Raw genomic sequence first — 12,872 nt, 5'->3', positions numbered from 1 at the left:
CACAATGCGTTTATTAATGATTTATCTAATTTTATCTTTTTAATAATGAGACTTTATTATTTATGAAAATTTTTAGACAAATCAAATTGGTCGATAAGACAAATAAAATAATATCACCTTATCATTCTTTGTACCCCAACACACATTGACAATGTTATGTAATGATTATTGCATTTACGTTTGTGTTTTAGAGTATCCAATATGCCGAGGATTTAGATAAAACAGCGTAATATAATAATAAGACAAATTGATCTTTTTTATAATAATTTTATTTTAATCCGGATTAACAAAAACTGCCAATATCAATAACATTATAAATCAAACTCATTGAAATTTATCAAGCAAAGAGGCTTTATAATAAATATTATAAAATATAATATAATATATATTATGTATAATAAATATTACATATTATAATATTATATATTATATATTATAATAATATTATACATATTATAATATAATAATATAAATATTATATATTAAATAATATAATGTAATATTTTATTATATATAATATTTATTACTTATTTATTTAAATTACTTATTATATATTATATTATTGTATATATATATATATATATATATATATATATATATATATATATATATGTCTCTCCATTTACAATCATTCTCGTTGCCACAACTTGTCTTAAGACTATTACTTAACCACAGTGCGAGATTATATAATATCGAACATGTACACATGAGATAATGCTTCAGCAGTTTGTAAATTTAAATTCGAGAGAAGAGAGCGTGAATGAAATTACGTAAGGAATAATATTTTTTACAAATTTGTTTGAAGTTATTAGATGTTCTTTGATTGCTCACGACTTTGCATTTATCGCAGCAATCGAGATGGAATTGTTTTTCTAATTAATGTGCTATTTCCTCCAACAAGATTTTTATATTTTCGATGTGGCTGCAATTTTATTTTTTATTTTCACACGATAATGTGGAAAGCATATCAAATGTTGAAACATATGAAATGTGAAATCTATATTAAGAAGTTCGGAACGATTGAATATGTAAGATTATAAAAACCATCTAAGCTTTAGAATCTTATCGGGGTCAAGCGATTGTGCCTACATCGAAACCAGATTACTCTATATGCATCAGGGTACTATCGTCTTCATTGTTAATTGCAAATACGCTTTAACGCTATAAAGTCTGAGAGAGGAAACAGGAAACTTTATTATTCCTATCGTATGTCACCTTGTTCTCATCGATGTTTGTGTCGATGTATATAAAATTGCGTTAATTTTACGATAAATACAAATTTACAATTACAAGCGACATGCTCCTATTATTCTTTTCCTATCAGAATATTTTTGATTTTTTCTTTATGTGCATATTTTATATTTGGGTCTATTTTCAACTATTTAAACAGCTTTCAATATCCTGCATTTAAGAAGGTTTTATGCTTGGGAAATAATTTCTTAATTAAAATCAAATAGTGAAAATTAATGGAAGAGTTGAATATGTTATTTAAAGTTTACAATGAAAAAATGAGAGGTGATGGAATAGAGTGATATTTTATTTGTAAAATTTTTATGTCATATAACTTCTGTTATATTTCTGTTTTGATTCAAATTAAACACGCACAATATTTTGCTAAAATTTGAATAAATTTTCATAAAATACATTTTACAACTTGCATAAATTCGCGTGTGCAATTATATATATTTTATTGCTCCTATTAATCGATTTGATATTTTTGTTTCAGCTTTGTGGTGGCACACGTACTGTTCTGTTCACAAGAAAATTGACGAAGGCAAGATCAACGTGTTACATCGACAAAAAAGAGATACTATAGTTCGAAAAAGGATATACATATGCGTTCTTTGTGCCAAGGGTTATACATCGCCGAAAAAACTTTTGAACCATCACAAATTCGAGTGTCTAAAAGTGTGAAGGCGAAATTTAACTGTGGGTTTTATCCTTACATTCAAGTTTGATGCATCGAGAGATGCAGGAAGATGCACTTTCTAAAATCAATTAATTATAATCCTTGTATTTCTAACAAAAGATGTAAAAACTCTGAAGTCACCAGATGAAAATTAAAAAATTTTAACAAATCTCGAGCATTACTCTCGTAATTTGATCGAACGACTGTTTAGATTTGAGAATTTTTCTCAAAATATATCTCAGCAATATCTATTAAAACAACCATCCTGCAATATCGTCGACTTCGTCAATATTTCGTCTGAGAATCAATAGATGTACTTCTATCTGACGTCGCCGATTGCTTTCATTAAACCGATCTGACATTTTGATGTTTCAGCCTTGTGGCCTAACAAGACCAACACCAACAATAAAGAATCACCTTCGGTGAGACACTCGAAGAGATTCGCGGAATTTCAATATTTGTATGCGCGGAATGCGACAAGAATTACGCTATGAAGAGATCTGAACGAGATGGACTCGCTCTTGAGCGATCGATTCCTATTCGATTGATATTCATTGATCGAAAGGCGATTTTCCTCAAATTGTTGCGAGCAATAGCTATCTATCGGCAATCCTCCTATATTGACGATGTCGTCGAGATCGAAATATCGATCGATCTTGTTTGAGACTCGCTCACAACTCACAACTGATATCTACTGTGCTTGCTCTTGAGATCATCGATTGCTCCTATTAACCGATCTGACGATTTTGATGTTTCAGCCTTATTATGGCCTTACAAAAGAATGTACGAGTGCGACGCTGGTGAGCTTCTACAACAGCAACGAGGAAATGTCACCGGCGAAGTGCACGAGAGGACTTACATGTGCGCGGACTGCGGCAAAAGCTACGCGGTCAAGAGATCCCTCTGGAGGCACCGGAAGTTCGAGTGTGTGAATGCGAAGCCGAAGATCAACTGTGAGATGTGTCCGTACAAGAGCCCGCACAAGTGGTGTATCGACAGGCACAAGAAGAAACATCACAACGTCTTATAAAATCTGTTTTTTTTTTTATTCATTAACATCGTCCACAATCGATCTCTAATGTTTTACGCATAATAAAATGATTTGTCTTTCGTTGAGACATTTATTTTTAAACGAATTGAGTAAGTGGAAGATTTAGTATAGCAACATTGACTCACGTGGAATCAATTTGAATAGTATTCTTCGGTCGGATTTTTTATTTTAGTTTATTATATGGAATAGAGATTTTTTTGAATAATGGACTTGTATGCAAACACATAATAAAAACAAGATAAAAATTTTACACCATAACAATTTGATCGAGAGACTTAGTACTAAGTTCTCTAACTACCGAGCGTCTCTATACTTTTCTGATTTTTTTATATCGATTATCAATAGCAAGAACTATTATAAAAGTGTGCACATAAAATACTTAAAATTTAATAATCATTAACTCTCCACAACCTTAATAATTATTTTAATTATTATTATGTTTTAATAATTATTTAATAATTAATAGCTATCTAATTGAAGATATTTTAGACATAGTATAATTATTTGTTATTTTATTACTTATTTAATTAAGAAAATAAATGCTGTAACATCGAAATAATTTTGACACTTTGACGAAATTTATTGTTAGATGTAGAGTGTTTTCTTGTGTTTATTATGTTATATATTGATAATATTAAGTATAATTTTAATTATATTGATATAATAATTTGTAAATATAAAATAATTTGTAACTTCTTGTTATAAGTATATTATATAAATATATATATATTGGTATATATATATATATATATATATATATATATATATATGAAAAATAATTTGTTTTTTATTTACAGTAATTTTTTATATTGTTTCATATTGATGATCATAAGTATTGACTTATCACATTTTTGTGTACTGGAACATTTATTAGAATATTAATGTAAATGATTGTATAATATTAAAAGCAAAATAAACTTTTTCTGAGGGCTTCTTTGGATAAATCTATTATTTGCTGAATTTTTTTATTTCTTAAAAATTTTTATCTTGAAACATCTGACAGATATGTTTTCATTAAAGGTTTTCATTTTTTTTATATACATATTTAACAAACAACAAACAAAAATGTTTCAGAATAGAATCGGGACAGTGGAATGAAAATGATAAGAAATTATAAAAATGCAGAAGAGATTAAAAACATCGAGATAAAAAATGCAATATATAACATCGAAAGGGATGTAAATGATAATGACAGAATTTGACAGATTGAAATATATAAAACATATGACACTAAATTGTTATAAAATGTTTTTTTTTACTTTTTAGTTATTTTTTAAGTATTTCATATATTTAAATTATATTTAATAAATAATTATTTTGAAAAATATTTATAATAATAAATCAATCGGCGTTTAATTTTGGATAATTATTTACAGTAAAATATAATTGTAGAAAAATTTATGATATTTCTTGTTTGTTCAACTAATAATAGAAATTTTTTTCAGAAAAATCTGAAGAAATAATTTTTATTTTATCAAAATATAGCTTTAGATTTATTTTTTATTTGGGAAGAGTATATGAGAAGATATATTTGTATAACAAGCTAAATGCCATTCAAGAATCTAAATTTTTTAAGGCAGAAACAATTTTCAGTTGAATTTTTGGATTCTAAGTTTTATAATATATTATAATTTTAGTATATTAGAAAACGAATCAATATGTCTGTATATATTATTTCAGCAACATACATGAATGCTTTGATAGAAACAATGTTTAGCGGCTTAGTAAACTTACATCTAATAATCCTTCTGATCCCGAGTCAGGCTTTCATTAGAACTTATAGAGTAGTTATTCTTGTGTGAGAATTACTTGCAAAGTTTTCCAAGCTTTCATTGATTCTTAGGATGGCTTTTGAATTCTGAGAGATGCACCAAGCTTTCGGAAAAAAATAAATTAAGATCGCAAGATAATTAAGATAATTAAGATCGCAAGTTCAATTTATGAGATTTCAGTATTCGACTATATGAATATAGAGATAATTTACACTAAAAATTTTTCAAGAAACGTTTCGTGATACTTTAAAGAAGGATATACAAGAAAATTCAGATGTTTGTACATTAAATGTAGATTGAGCAATGTTCAATTCAGCTATGTATATAACGCTGATAAAAAATATTATAAAATTATAGATCGTTATAATGGAAATCTCATGTGTTTTAAAACTTTTGCAAAATTAATCAATTATATATTATGATATAACATGCAAACTTTGCTCAGCAAAACGTTTTGTCACACAACCATTCGAATTTTCTTCCTCTTATTGAATTTCTCGAAAATGATGCGCGTTCATAAAATGAATGAAATGAATTAACGTGAAGTGATACATCTCATAAGTCGGACTGATTGTTGCCTTAGACAGAGTGCTTTCTGTGGCTCTATCCTGATTGTTTCTGTTGAATCCTTCTTTTTCTCTTGTGCGTGAGTCTTGAATAGCGCAGTTAGCTCTCGCTCGACTAACTAACTTGGTCTCTCTGTTTCCAGCTTATCGGAAGATGTACATGGGCGATCAGGTTCTCGGCTACACTTGCACCATGTGCAGTAAGTTCTACAAGATGTGGAGCAATTACCTAAAGCACAAGTGCGAACCGCCACAGTTCAAGTGTCCGCTATGCCCGTTTGCCGCCTTCAAGGCCTTCATCCTACACGCTCATCAAGCTGAGCAGCACTTCAAGGTCACCTCGCCCAACACTTGAACGTCCCACGACAGGATGGATCGGGGAGGAATTGTCGAATTGCCTTAGTCGTCATTATGGTTCTTCGTGGCTGATGCGTTATGTGACTCAACTTGAAAATTTGCAGCTCCGACAAAAGGATCTATGAGTGACCCGTTTCGAGATCTCGACGACCCTTTTTTTCTAAGTAGTTACGATTAGAGTCCTGAGAGAAAGCGTTCTCTTTTTCTGAAGAATATATTTTTCATAAACTCTCGTAAGCTTGTAAGCTACAAAGACGATGATGCATGTAGATTTCGAGTTCTTAATATAGAATGACTCGATGTATTGTATTAGTTAATAATCAGCAATCGGCGCATTTTTGTCACGTGATGGAAGGAAACTCGGATCTCATAGATGGACGATGCACATAAATTTCTGAGAGATTGTACAAGAACCGAAAAAGTCCTCTCGTTTGTAGTAGATCTTTTTTTCTCCTGACGCTTTGTTATATGTAATCACGCAAATACTATAATAATAATAATGACCGAGGTTGCAAAAGTATAATGCAAAGGTATATAAAGTAACGAATAATGTAGTTTAATCTACAGTAAACTATAAAAAAGACTGAGTGACAATAATAAGGCTTGTACAAGATGCGTTATTTCATTCATCTTACGCTTTTCAATATTGTATACATGTTTACACACATGCTTTTCTTTGTGATTAAAAGGACACGATAAGGAAACGTTCATCTCTCATCAGAAAGAATAAAGTGTATAAATGAATATTCTGTTCCATAATTCACTATTGGAATTTGATGATAGATATTGTTGCCAACATTATACACATTATTGATTGCACTTTAGCTGCATAATCAATCTCAAAATTTTATCTCGGCACCGAGTGCCAGCCGTTTAATGCGAAACACATAAAGATACCGTATACTCCATAATATTTATAAATGCATGTATTTTCGTAATAATACCAACAATAAAGTGTCAGAAAAGTATTAAAAATGAAACGAGAAATCTTCTCATTTTCAGTTAGTAATGAAATATTTTATGCACGATAATACTTTCCGCCTAAATAATTTCAATGACCTCTCATGACCGAAGCTTTACTTAATAAAAATTAGGAACCATATCTGAGAACGAAAAATAATAAATTATTTTTTTTTGAAATTTAATAAATCTGTGTTTATATAAATACAAGATCTTATAAGTGTCGGTCTCTTTGTTAATGTAAAATTTTATTTTATCCATCGACAATGCTATTTTTTTTTTCAGAATGACATCTGTTATTCTCTACTCTAGAAATATAATTGTTCGCTAAGATTCTCCGAGACGCTACTAACAGACAATTAAATGCATTCCCTGTTTCAGATCGCTCAAAGGACTCGGCAGGACACCACGATCCCGGTGAACTACTCGGTACGGCACAGAAAAAAACGATCGGATATGTAATGCGCGGATCATAGATATATTAAATATATAAATAAATAAATAAAATAATATATTAATATAAATATATTAGAGATATATTTAATATTTCTATGACGCGGATTAACTAATGTCGACGCTAATGCTTTTGCGAGGACACCGAAAGCATTGTTGATCGTCGTGAGTTCCGTGACGTAAGACGGCTATATTCAACGTGGCTCTCTTCCTTCCGTTTCAGGTTTGCACACGTGTTGCGAGTGCAGGAAAACGTATAGGTCGCGGATGGCGCTGAACCGACACGTGCGAGAGGAATGCGGCAGGATCTTATACACCTGCCCGTACTGTCACAACGTCATGCCGATGAAGTTCAATCTGTTGAATCACCTGAAGAAGGAGCACGGTTGCTAGGATTTAATTGTCGAAAGATTGTCGAGGGGACAATTCGCTTCGCGACCGTCCTCCAAATTGATGATCGATACTCTTTTGCGCTAAGGCGAACAAACGGTGCTCTTTTCGATGTTAATATTCTTGGAAAGAGACTTATTTGCAGTACCTACAACGTTGCGAATAATTAGAGTAATACGTGTGTTCGCACTTATTACGTTTCATTGTTGTACATAAGAATGTACATTTTTGTACAGTTGTACAATTCTAAAGATATTTCATGCTTTATGCTGAATTGGAAAATTGAGGAAATTTCATATATTTTGGCGCATCTTCTGCTGTGTATTATGATATGCAAATTTATCATTAATATATAAATATGTGATGTTAATAGGTCATACTGTTGCGTAATTGTGTAAGCGAAAGTAAATGTTAAATTGTATCTTTTGACGATAAAATGTTGTAGAAACCATAATGCGTCTATCTGAAATATTGAATGTTAATATATACTATATATATTTATATACTATAATGAATCTTTTTATCTCTACCTATGTTTCCTTTTTATTTTCTATTAAATTTTTTGATACATAACTTTTTAATGCTAAGTTTTTGCAACAAGAACAAGTTGGAAGAATTAATAGTGGACTCATTTTTATTTTTATATCGTTGTAAAATTTTTCTTTCGTAATTGGTCATCGTCATCAATGTTTATACAACACGATATATGCGTTTTTACTATAAAATAGTATAATATACTATTATACTATAAAATTACTATACAATTTAATTTGCTTTTTTAGGTTGAATATAAAACAAAATATTCCAGAAAAATTTTAAACATTGAAAATTTTTAATAAACGTTTAAATATGCATTTATTTTTCATTTCCCTAGAAAGAAAAAATAACAAAAACTTTTAATTGTACAAAGAATATGTTAATTAAGTTGCAAACGAATGAATATCATCACATGGATTAAAATCAATCCAGACATATGGTAATTATGCTCTTGCAAAAATTAATACTACAGGACATACTAATGAGTGCATGAGAGTTATGTTCGTCGCAATTTTATATTTTGCTTTATTATTTGTTTCGTGCTTATCCTGTCTTCGTCTTTAACAATTACCATATGTAACCCTTGTCTACGCCGATAGGAACGGCTGGACTGTATGCAAGAAGAATATGAAGAAAGTACACGTGAAAGTACGAAAGGTGCGTAGATTTAAGCTTCCCTGCGTGCATTTTTTTTTCTAATGTGTGTCTCTACGAGATTGATATTAACACACTCGAGTGAAAAGGATTGGTTGTTCATGCTCGGTTTGTAATTGTTCGAAAAATTTTTGTGTTATTTCGGTAGAAATTATTTCTAATTAAAATTGAATATTAATAAAATACCGACGTAGAATATTATCCGAAATAGAAAAAAAATTACTTCTGTGAAATTCTGGTCATCGTTTACTGTTTTTATATTTTATTGTTATGCTATAAACATCGTAGAACAATTGAAAGATCAATCAAATTTCTTCACGTAACTGTAACAAATTATCAAATATTTATATTTAACTGTCACTAATTGTGACAAGTATATATTCGGGGAAAAAAATAATTATGATTATTTATACTATAAATTTGTGAGAATAATTTAGAAATAATATATTGGCTAATATGAAAAGGACCATGAAAACGAACGAGCAAGCTATACGATTCGTATTAACATGATCATATTATTTTTCTTTGCAGGCGGACCTTTTGGGAATCAGATGCACACCTGCAAGAACTGCGGAAATGCATACGTGTATTACAGCTCATTGACGAGACATATGAGGGAGGAATGCGGAAAGCCGCCGAAATATCAGTGCCTATATTGCCCAAAAAGATCGAAATTACACTGCAACCTGCTGAAGCATATGCGAACGAAGCACGGTTTTGAGCAGGGCTGAGAATATCGGAAATTGCATGGTGATCGTGACGGTGATGGAATCGCGAACGAGATTTAAATATGCAAAATTAATAAAAAATTTTCTACTCTAACTCAATACATAGTATTGTCTAAATAGCATAAATAAATCCATATCGTAAATATATTTTATATCACAAATAAAAACATAGAACTGCAAAGCCTTCCACTAGATTCCTGACGCTCGCGATCCACCAGCTAGTCGCTTGTGAGATAAAGATTATAAAATAATGTAAATTTTTACGTCATCGTATGTTCACGTAGTATCGTGAACCTTCATGTAAATAAATATCTATAGAGCCTAATGTATAGAACTGATGTCACTAACTTTAGGCTTCGAAAATCTTTCGTTTCAACATTTACCTGAAGTGCAAAAGAGATTATCGTGCGATTACGCTATTTCTATGAATCTACGCTTGATCTACGATTTGACGTCTTTCAGAAATGAACAAAAAAATAATTGTTATATCGAGATATTGCGAGAAATAATGTTTTCCTTGTATACTGCTATATTTCATTATCATGAGATACCAAATATACATTTTGTATTAATTGTGAAATTAAAGCAACGAGTTGAATGTAACAACCTTTTTTATCTTACATTATATATTTGTTCTTAATAATTAATTTGATAATCAATTTATTAATATAATTCGTAGCACTAAAAACGGGATTACGCATGCATCAATAAAATAAATGTACACCTTTGTTTAGTTATTATATCATTTCTATCGTTTGAATTGTTAGCACATAATATACTAATGCACTTTTAATTTAAAAGGATTCAATTTTTTTCTATACAGTTACATTGCATATTAAAATATTTTTTTTCTTAAAATTGCATAATCCCGCAATGCTAAGATCAATTGAAATTTGAATGCATCAATAATTGAAAATTGAGAATATTCGTTTGCATTATTACATCTGTGATCCAAACTGTCAATCTGTTGAGTACAAAAGATTATATTATGTATAAGGGAGGATGTGGGAAGAATGAGAAACCTAATTGAGACCTGTTCGAGATGGTCTTATTCGAAAGACATCAATGTTCCTCGCGTGTTCTGCTTGAAAGTCGCTGACAAGTCTACGTGTTGCTTTCTTTTTCAGAATACAACATCTGTCTAGCCTGCTCCAGATCGTACAAATGGAAGAAATCGTTGCATCGGCACGTGCGCGAGAGCCCGGAATGCTGGTCGATTCTTCTTACTTCCGGCAACAGCGAATTCATTCGGCAGATTCACTACAAGATGTTAAACAAGAACTGATCGAAACGAGAGCAACGTTGCGCGATTATCGGAGAAATCTTCTAATTGCGAAAAAAATTCAACAAAATTCTTTATTATGTGTGTTTTACATTTGGGATATTTTTTATAAAAAATAAATGTTCTTAATATATTCTAATATAAAAATGCTATTGATCTATATATACATACATATATAGAGAGCAAGAATGTATTTTTTGGAGTGTTTTTAATTTTTATTAATTGCTAATTTACATATGTTTTGAATTTATCTTTGAACTTAATTTTAATCGCTGATTCGAATCTGGAAAAATATGCTATTATCTATTTTAATTTTTTCAATCATGCACCATTTGTTTGCTGTATGCAGAATAATGCATGAAAAATCGCTTGAACTCTGATATTATTGTGCCATTTTTTCCCCAAACTGAATGCAATTTTATTATGATCTGTTAAATTTATTATTCAGAGGCAGCCACACATACAGTCGATGTTCCCAAAAAATCCCAAAATATACGTGTGTAACTGTATATATAATACTCCCATATAATACCTGCCTATTAGTTCAATAGATACCATAACGTATTTTAATATTTTGATGCATTTTAACATATCTAGTATTATCAAAATTAAATAATTCTACGTAATATTTTTACAATCTTATTTTCAGCAAAACAGGGCAATCGTAAGAGAAATGCTATTACTTTCTAAAGATTATAAATATCTTTTATCCTACTGTATCATTTTCATTGGGACAATGATTTTTCGTAGATTGCTCGCCGAGTTTTTTATTTTTATGCTTGGCGCGAATCATTGATGACGTAAGTATTCTCTTTCCTTTTTTCTTGAATGCAGATCTTCTTTTCTACAATCTATCCTAAACCAATGATCCAGGATTAAAGGCCTGGTTCAGCCGTGTTTCATGGGAAATTCATCTAGCCGAAATAACCACACAACCTATACGATCGCTCTTCGTAAATGATCAGAGCAAATACTAAAATACCGCCTACGATTTTCTGTTTCAGATCGTTCCGAAGCAATTGGGTCCATGATCATCTTAAAGAAGCCCTTTCCCTGCATGCACTGCGAGCGCAGCTACAAGAATAAGAGCTCGCTGAATCGTCACGTGCAATACGAATGTGGCAAGGAGAAGCAATTCATCTGCCCTATCTGCCACAGAAAACTCATCCAGAAGAGCAGTCTGCACAAGCACATGCTAGCCGTTCATGGGATTTGAATGGGAAAGAATTGTTCTACGTAATGGAAACAATTCTTCTTTTCGCAATAGATTTCCTTTCTTTTCATTTTATGGACTATTGATAAATTCAATATCATGGACTATAATATTAATATCGACGAATATGTACAACCGCGTTTGCATCGTTGATGCAAGCGAACTGAATAAATAGACTGTACTTTAGTCGATTTGTCACTTGATGGTTTCGTATCCTTTCACAGGTACTTTAATGTGTCTGTATATATTATATATAATACGATATATAATACGTATATATATGTCGATATACCTCTCACATATATGTTTGTATACATACGGCTGTTATATAGCGTTTTGCGTTATATAAATTTACGAGCATATCCAAATTGTTTTTATTGATCTGGATTCTTATTTTGATTCAACACGACGTCGTTCTACGTTCGTCGTCGCATCCTGTTTTTTCTTTTTTTTTTTTTTTCGTTTTTGCTATATTGTTTGAAGGGTTTGGAAATTGGTGTCTTCTCGCTCGAGGGGGAAAGTTGGAGGAGAGGTTGTCCGTAATTCGCAAAAATAAATTGCAAAACATCTTGTTGTTTGACAGATATTAATTTTTACTTGATATACTTTTGTTATGAATCGCTTGTGTAAATATATGTTTGAAAAATATTTGTACGGAAAAACATATTGTTGAAAAAGTGTGACTCGGCGATTTCGGAGCCTCCTCTTTATCCATCATTCCTGCCTCGCGCAGTTTTATTCAACACGCCTCTTCATAAACACGTATATCCTTGGTAAAAATTGATCCTGGGCGCACCTATATCTCTGAACTTCGGGGCTATTGGCTGATACATTGTGTGTTGGGTTGGTTACGGGTTTTAATCTCACTGATCTCTTTGTCAATCACATATATTCGCATATTGATGGAATGTCCTCGTCTTCCTCTTCCCTCTCATCTCCCTTCGTGCGTTTTTATCATCGTCCAGTAAAGCCGATGTCTATTACGAGACATTTCCAAGCT

The 12,872-nt window shown here is 31.0% G+C and overlaps 1 protein-coding gene across 12 annotated transcripts in view; it reads left to right on the top strand.

Moving 5' to 3' along the window:
- The window catches only part of LOC114933442 (longitudinals lacking protein, isoforms A/B/D/L), a 246,568-nt gene that overhangs the window by 140,329 nt on the left and 93,367 nt on the right, over nucleotides 1-12,872 (top strand). The gene's annotated exons all lie outside the window — the stretch shown is intronic.

Source organism: Nylanderia fulva, unplaced genomic scaffold, assembly GCF_048542155.1.
Source record: "Nylanderia fulva isolate GAGA-0341 unplaced genomic scaffold, ASM4854215v1 Scaffold3, whole genome shotgun sequence".
Classification (NCBI taxonomy): Eukaryota; Metazoa; Arthropoda; class Insecta; order Hymenoptera; family Formicidae; genus Nylanderia; species Nylanderia fulva.
The sequence above is the reverse complement of the archived record's forward strand: the minus strand, read 5'-3'. Positions and strand labels throughout refer to the sequence as shown.